The following is an 8,997-nucleotide window of genomic DNA, read 5'->3' as shown; positions in this document are numbered from 1 at the left end:
TAACTGCATGATATTGAACAACCCATAGGAAGGCACATATCCACGTAAAACCCTTTGTCTAAACAACAACCCAGCAGGTGAAAACACTCCGGATGAACCGGCAGCAAACGAAAGGCCGCTTCAATATCAGATTTAGCTAACAACGCCCCCTGTCCAGCCGCCTGTACCAGCCTTACTGCAACATCAAAAGACGTATACGAAACCGCCGCCTCCGCCCTAGAAATACCGTCATTAACAGAACCACCGCAAGGAAAAGAAAGGTGATGAATCAGCCTAAACTTTCCTCGTTCCTTCTTTGGAACTAAACCAAGGGGGGAAACTCGCAGATTCGTATACGGCGGCTCACTGAATGGACCTGCCATTCTTCCTAATTCCACTTCTTTAGCTAATTTTAACCGCGCAATGCCCACATTCTCATTGATCGACTTCAAATTGTCAGCCAATGACAATGTCGCAGAATATTCAAAAGGAATCTCAAAACCAAACGAAAACCCGTTAGTGAGCACCTCTGCTTCCCGCCTCCTGTGGTACCGCTCTAACCATGGGCCCATCTCGAGCACGTTCACCGGCGTTCTCCGCTGCGCCGGAAGGAGGTGCCTTGACCGGCTGCTTACCTCTCCGGAAACACCGGAGCGCCGAATGAGCGCCCCCACAGATGGAGCATTCATGTCGAAATTTGCACGTGGCAAAGAAACGACAGTGGCCCTCATTGTAGAGCCAACAGGCACCTGTGGGCCTAGCGGCCGCAACTCCAGGGGCGGGGCCCGGTGCTGCGGCCGCACTGGGAAAGGGGCGTTGTTGCCTACTCCCTTGCGCTAAAATAAGCTGCAACCACACGTCCGTTGCCTTCGTCGCCCAACTAATATCAGGCGACAAAGCCAAACGTCGCCGAAATTCTTCATCATATCGCCACCAGGCCGCACCACCGTGCAGCCTGTGGGCGCTGAAAATTGTGTCAAAATAGACAAACAACTCGGCCCCTTTCCCAGGATAGCGTTGGCAAATAACATGAGCCAGTGTAGCGTAACACTGTACCCAGTTGCCAAATGTTTTCGCTACTTTTGCTTTCCTATCCGAACCTCTCTCAAAGCCCCGCTCCTTGTCGACAGTCACCTGCTCCACCGAGACCAAGGACCAAATATCCACAAATTCATTCCTCCAAATCTTGTCCTTGACCTCAGCTGACAAATGAGTCCCGAGAGGAGCGACTCCACAAAACAATGAATCTCTAAACGTCAAACTAGCTAAAGCATTCTCTTTCTCAGACGGGGGCATAGCTCCCTCTGGTGGCACAGAGGGACACGACGTTCCCTCATTCACTTTCAACCCAGCCACCACGGCTTTTAAAACAGAAATCAAATCCGCACCCGCTGCATTAGGTTTATTAAGCCATGCGTCACCGCAGGCCGACTCACCGCTCCCAGAGGTCCCACCGACTCCAGAGGGTCCTTCAGCCACTTGCCGCGGCACTGGAACCACGGCCTGCACCTCCTCCACCGGCCCGGCGGGAGGTACAACCTGGGACAGCTGCTCCTGATCCACCGACAAGCGCTGCACCTCCCGGCGTCGACTGCGTCTCTGCGGCCGTGAGGATCTCCTCGACGACCTCCTCCATGATCCGGATGATGCGGACGTCGTCGCAGACGAGGAGGAGAAACCATCGCTGGAAGACGAGGAATACCGTCGACCACGCCTCTTCCTGTCACCTGACCTGCGACTTCCATGATGGCCGTGCCGGCGATGTCCACCAGCCCGGCGTTTCCTCCCTCGCCTGGAACGCTCCCTTCTTGGACCTGCAGGAGAGAAAGATGACAAGGCAGGAGAAGGGCAAATAGCATCCAAAACACCCTCACTCCTATCTTTCCTAGCACACTCCCCCCCTGCCCCTGACCCGTGCTGACAGGGGCCCGGGGGGGACCGGGGTGGAGAAGCGACAGGCACCGCAGAAGCCCCCGCCCCCTGGCTGGGCTGCTTGCTCACCGTCCGCCTCCCCGCACCCGCCGCCATCTTCTTTTTTCGTGCGCCGCCATCTTGTGTCCTGGCTGCACTGCGCCTGCCAGGACGTCCCGCCCCTGTTCCCCCCGCCGCCAATTCTGGCTGCGTAGAGAACAGCACGGGGAAAGATGGCGCCGACCCCGGCTGCACACAGGCCCCAGAAGCAAGTCCCAGCTCCTGTGAACATGCCGCATGGTAAGCGACCATGTCGGACCAGTCGCCTGAGTCCGCCATATTCACCCCACTGTCACGATAGTCGGCCGCTGCCTCCGCATCAGCAGCTCGAGGCGGGTTGTACCGTGCCCGTGCCGGTTTAACAGCCGCCCTCTTACCGCCATGGGGAAGGACGCCAGCGCGACGAGTGGACGGGGGGGAGGGGGGCACTATGTCGACCGACGAAGCACCCGTCGACATAGGCCTAGGGGACCTGCTGGGACCACCGCATGACTGTGCAGCAGTCACAGCACCCCTCATAGCAACAGGGCTAGGACTTAGTCTAACCGGAGGGCGTGTAACGCGCTGCGGCCTACCTCGGGTAGCCGCTCCCGACTGTTCCGTGCCCCGCTCCGCTCCTCGCCTCTCTCCTTCCTCCAACAGGGATTCCAGCCAGGCAGGCCCTTCTGCCGCTACCCGCTGTGCCACCTTCCGCAACAGTTCTTCTGCCATCTTCTTAACGACCACGCTCTGAAACTCCACAGCAGCAGCAAAGGTGTTTCTTCCACTGCAGCTTGAAGGTAAGAGGGCTTCCTGCTCCAAACCTCTGCCTTATATCTTCTTAACCACGCCCCTCTTACCCCTTGTTGACCAATCCTGATCCTGGGCATTATTTTAAACCGTTCCATCCTTTCTTAACCCCTTGCAGTCCCTGACACTCTCCCTAGGCGCTTCAGTGTCTACAAGGAATCAGTTAGGCCTTATGCACCCGACCGGAGAGGTGTGTGCGGTCCATGATTACGTCACAGCCGGCCTGAAGAGTGTCATCCGTGGGCTGTCTGTAATCACAGACCGTGTACACACAAGATGTGCATTGACTTTAGTAAGCCCGGACCGCAAACGTGGCCCGTAAAATGACATGTCCTATTTTTTTTTGCGGTCAGTGCTCTGGCCAATGCACAGACCGTGGAAACCAAGGTTGTGTGCATTGGCCCACAGGATGTAATGTGCTCTATACTATCTGCAATTGCGGATAGTAAACGGACGCAAATGCACGGTCGTGTGCCCCATGGGGCCTTACACAGCAGATTATTTCACGGCCAGTCATATGCAGCCTTAGGGCTTGTTTACACAAACGTGTATTACGTCCGTGCAATGCGCGTGATTTTCACGTGGGTTGTACGGACCTATGTTAGTCTATGGGGCAGTGCAGACAGTCCGTGGGTTTTGCGCAGCGTGAGTCCGCTGCGAAAAACTCACGACATGTCCTATATTTGTGCGTTGTTCGCGCATCTCGCACCCATTGAAGTCAATGGGTGCGTGAAAACCATGCATGTCACACGGAAGCACTTCCGTGGGACACGCGTGATTCGCGCAACAGCACTGAAAAGGATGAATGAAAACAGAAAAGCACCACGTGCTTTTCTGTTTACAAACATCCAAACGGAGTGTCATAATGATGGCGGCTGCGCATCATATGGTGATGACACACGGAGCTGTTAAGTGCCTTTTGCTCACGCAAAACGCCACGTTTTTTGCGTGAGCAAAACTCACACACTCTTGTAAACCAGGCCTTATATATCTGCTAATCGCACTGATAAATACCAAAAGTACAAAAACATTTCCAATTTTGCTTGTAGACTGCAGCGGCTGGTTCAGCTTTATATCTTCTTCGATTCATAAAGCTTTGTGTGGCTAAATAATAAAAAATTATAAACTTTTGAATATACTCACTGTACTGATCAATATACATATGGATCATGGTGTGCCTTGAAAACTGCACAGGACAGGCTTAGGCCCAGTTCACACAGAGTTTTTTTGACACGTTTTTTGACGCGGAAACCGTGTTGGAAACGCGCCAAAAAACACCCGAAAATGCCTCCCATTGATCTCAATGGGAGGCGGAGGCGTTTTGTTTCCCGCAAGCGGAAAAAAACTCTCGCAGGAAAAAGAAGCGACCTGCCCTATCTTTGGGCGTTTACGTCTCTGACCTCCCATTGACATCAATGGGAGGCAGAGAAAGCGTATTTTGCCCGTGGTGCTCAATGGGTGCGAGTGAAAAACCCGGCAAATGGCGTGCTGGCAGATCAAAATCTGCCTCAAAATTCCAAACGCAATTTTGAGGCAGAATTTTCTGCCTGCAAAAATCTCAGTGTGAACAGGGCCTTATGGTAAGGGTATGTTCACACGCACTGTTTTCAGACGTAATTCGGGCGTTTTACGCCTCGAATTACGCCTGAAAAAACGGCTCCATTACGCCTACAAACATCTGCCCATTGCTTTCAATGGGTTTTTATGGTGTTCTGTTCCCACGATGTGTAATTTTACGCGTCGCTGTCAAAAGACGGCGCGTAAAAAGACGCCCGTGTCAAAGAAGTGCATGTCACTTCTTGGGACATTTTTGGAGCCGTTTTTCATTGACTCCATTGAAAAACAGCTCCAATAACGTCCGTAAAATTCAGGCGAAAACAGCTCCGTAATTTCAGACGTATTTTGCTACTGCGTGTGAACATACCCTAATAGATACATCCAATAGTAGTACATTTACTATATGACACAGTTTACCATTTTGTGACACAGAATATCATTTTGTAGTACAGAATAAAATTTTCAAGCAACCACTTGACAATGCTATTGTGACACATTACTATTTTGGGGCACAGACCACTATTTTTAAATATATAATGTTATTTTGTGAAATAGAAAATAATTTGTGACAGTAATCTGACTCAGATCTGGCATTTGTTTACAAAATTATTTTGTTACTACAAAAAAAAAAAAAAGTTTACTACTTACAAAGAACACCCCATAGCAAAATACCTGCTCACAGGCACTGAATTTGCTTAGCAAGCTCCGTTCACACAGAAATTTTTGGCGCTGATTTTGGGCGGTTTTTGACCACATGTGGAAAAAAAACCCCAAAAAACGCATGCCCAAGATATGGAGCAGTTTCCGCCTCTGAACCTCCATAGAAATCAATGGGAGGCAAAGAAAAAAACGCGGCACTTATTTTATGCGTTTCTTGGCGCGCTTTTTGCGTTTGATTCATTTAAAGAAAAAAAATAACGCGTAAACCAAAGACGCGTCAAAAAAAGCTTAAAGAAACGTCATATAAAAGATCTGCCTCGAAATATCCTGAAAGAATTTTGAGGCAGATTTTTTCTGCCTGGCAAAAAACTAGTGTGAACAATGCCTTAGATTACTTGATAAAAAAAGAAAAGTATCACATATGCAGTAACCCATTTCCACCACTAGATTACGCTAGTGATATATATTTGAACGTAATTTCATTTCGGTGCCGAGCTGGCATGTCTCCACGGGAAAAATCGGCCAAATTAAATATTTTGGTAATGCAAATATTTGCAGGCGCACCTTTGGACTCCCCTTGCAAACATTAATACTGCAGACGTCTTAAGCTAGGTCCGCTTTCCAAAGGATTGTGTTTGATCAATGCTGTGAACACCAGATCATTAATCATACTTGCCAATTTTAGAAGTCGTCTACACTGCGCAAAATGTTGTAACATAAGCCACGACCCTTTTTGCAGACCACAACCCTTTACAAGGACTGTAAGAATCTGTCTATCTATCTATCTCTCTCTCTCTCTCTATCTATCTATCTATCTATCTATCTATCTATCTATCTATCTATCTATCTATCTATCATCTATCTATCTATCTATCTATCTATCTATCTATCTATCTATCTATCTATCTCTCTCTCTCTCTCTCTCTCTCTCTCTCTCTCTCTCTCTCTCTATCTATCTATCTATCATCTATCTATCTATCTATCTATCTATCTATCTATCTATCTATCTATCTATCTATCTATCTATCTATCTATCTATCTATCTATCTATCTATCTATCTATCTATCTATCTAATTCATCACATATCTATCTATCTATCTATCTATCTATCTATCTATCTATCTATCTATCTATCTATCTATCTATCTATCATCTATCTATCTATCTATCTATCTATCTATCTATCTATCTATCTATCTATCTATCTATCTATCTATCTATCTATCTATCTAATTCATCACATATCTATCTATCTATCTATCATCTATCTATCTATCTATCTATCTATCTATCTATCTATCTATCTATCTATCTATCTATCTATCTATCTATCTATCTATCTATCTATCTATCTATCTATCTATCTATCTATCTATCTATCTATCTATCACAGAATATAACCAGTTGATTGTAATGTAAGGGGTTAGTACATATGACATGCAACCCTATGGGGTGGGGTAAAGACATATTTGCTTCCTGTGATGTCATACTAGATGATCCCACCACTGGTCCTCATGACCTCAACAATGGAAACAGCATCTGGGGGGGGGGCCTGTGTGCAGAACACACCCTGCTCTTTTCCCCTTTGTCTGGAGATGTATAGCAACGAGATGTGGGGGGATCCACCAAATAACATAAGCACATAAATAAGAGATGGAGGGATAGAGGTACAAAATGCCCCCTCTGCGTTGAAAAAGAAATGGGTGGGTAATGGTTTACTGCACCACACACAGAAGTCTGCTGTCATACATCGCGAACGATTGTTAGTGAATTATTTTTAAAATGATCGCTGGCCGAAATGGTCGAAATTGGACATGTCGTCCAACTTTTATTTTATGTGTATGGCCAGCGCATTGCTAGTTTCACACGAGCGTAATACGGTTGCAAAAAATCCTATAATGCGCTGTAAATCCGGGTCATCAGACCCATTTATACGGTAGTACACGGAGGCCATATGGCTCCTGTCATATTCTTCTTATTTAATCCAGAGGCATGCGGAGGGACATTGCTTCTAGGAGTGAATATATCTTTACATACTGCAACCTGATGTAGAATGACATGGATTTATTTTCTGCCTAATTCATACGAAATCCAACAGAAAAATCCTCTGTACTTCTCTGTATGAAATCAGAGGCATACGATGATACAATAAGGGCCCGTATATCGGCTCTGCACTACTCAGAGGATGGGTAGAGCCATATTATAACTTGCAGAGTCTATAATATCTAAAAATTCCCAGAGAATACTTCAGTCACACAAGATCAGACCACTCCAATAAAAATTGTCTTTCTCCATAACTTGTCCTGTTGTGTTTTTTCCCCCCATTAAAGTCAATGGGTATAAAAAAAAAATGAGTTTTCTAGAGCCTAATTTAATAAAAAAAAACTCCTTATCTAGTAAAAACTAAGAATACCAGTGCGTGAAAATAACAGTGCGTTAACGGAAAATCCTAATTTGCTATTCACCCACAGCTATCTGGACGGTAAGCGGGGAAAAAACACCCCAAAATGAACAATGGCGCCATGTGGGAGTCCGACCTATGAGCACCCCAGACCTCATCTGATTTTGTCTACACATCCTCATAGCAGTGTCCAGATTATTGCCTCATTGATACCATGTTCTTAACTGACTGTCTGAGGTTGGGAGGGACAAGTCTGCCGTGAATACAAAATTCTGCCCTATGGTAACCTCAGAGTTACTTCACTGTTCAGACAAAGGGCTCACATGTGCCAATTGTTTGATGTTTTTTCCTCAATTTGCACTTATGCGTGATAATAAAACGCAATGGTTTTACAAAATTGCAGCAAAGACGCATTGGTTTTACGTAACCACACCAGAATGTCTAAATCTATCGTTATATCTGTAATGTTGGAATTCATTTTTGTAGCGAGACATAAAAAAACGCATCATGTTGCACCCAAAAGAACACAAGTAAGAACCTAGCATGTACCCCATTTTAGGTAATCTGCTCTTTCCTCCTAGTCTAGAGGATTCAGTTTTCCGGACATGGATAACGTCAGGAAGGTTCAGGGCATTTCATTTCCTAAAAAGCTCGGAATGGCTCTCTCCTTCTCACTTGTCTCTGATCTCTGACCATAACACCTTAGGTCATTGGAGAACTCTTCAACTAAGACATATTTGTACCTCCATTTCACCTCCTTCTGTATATCAAGACTCTAAAACTTCTCTAGTGGAACTGTGCATGGGGTCCGGCCTGACCCAACACACCAGGGGCGTCACTAGGAAAGACTGGGCCCCATAGCAAACTCTTGGCTGGGCCCCCCCAGGTGCCACACGCAGCCACCCTTATAGATAGTGCCTCCTGTATATTGTGCCATACAGCCCCATGTAGACAGTGCTATACAGCCCCGCCTGTAAACAGTGTCACGCCCCACTTGTACATAGCGCCCCCACTTCCCCCTTGTAGATCGTGCCATACAGCCCCCCCTGTAGATATAGCCATAAAGCCCCCTGTATATAGCACCATACAGCTCCCCATGTATATAGTGCCACACAGCCCCCCTCCCTTGTATATAGTGCCACACAGCCCCCTTAGTAGATAGTGCCACACAACCCCCTCCCCCTTAGTAGATAGTGCCACACACAAACCCCTGTAGATTGCACCACACACAGCCCCCTGTAGATAGCCACAGCCCCCCCCCTTGTAAATAGTGCCATACAGCCCCCCTAGTAGATAGTGCCACAAAGCCCTCCTTAGTAGTGCCACACAGCCACTTGTATATAGTGCCACACAGCTCCCCCATGTGTATAGTGCCACACAGCTCCCCCATGTGTATAGTGCCACACAGCCCCCCTTGTATATAGTGCCACACAGCCCCCCTGGGTAGTACAAGGCAATGGCGCATCCGAGAAAGTTGTATCAACCAGGGGGATGTCAATCAAACATGGAAAGGTGGGTTTGGAAGCAGGACTATGTGACTCTTCAGGATAGCTGCACCACCCCATGACCCTGTAATGAGTAATTAGCATACAGTGTGCGTCGTTTTTAAAGTTGATTTTATAGATTTTGCTGCATCTGA

At 47.1% G+C, this 8,997-nt stretch overlaps 1 protein-coding gene across 1 annotated transcript in view; it reads left to right on the top strand.

The window, feature by feature from the left end:
* Positions 1 to 2,196: 2,196 nt before the first annotated feature.
* ACOT11 (acyl-CoA thioesterase 11) overlaps positions 2,197 to 8,997 on the top strand; it is a 36,913-nt gene continuing 30,112 nt past the window's right edge. Inside the window, exon 1 of the mRNA XM_075833015.1 lies at positions 2,197 to 2,729. The gene's annotated coding sequence lies outside the window, so the exon portion shown is untranslated. The remainder of the gene's footprint in view (positions 2,730 to 8,997) is intronic.

The sequence above is a fragment of the Rhinoderma darwinii genome, chromosome 7, assembly GCF_050947455.1.
Source record: "Rhinoderma darwinii isolate aRhiDar2 chromosome 7, aRhiDar2.hap1, whole genome shotgun sequence".
NCBI classification, from domain to species: domain Eukaryota; kingdom Metazoa; phylum Chordata; class Amphibia; order Anura; family Rhinodermatidae; genus Rhinoderma; species Rhinoderma darwinii.
The sequence above is the reverse complement of the archived record's forward strand: the minus strand, read 5'-3'. Positions and strand labels throughout refer to the sequence as shown.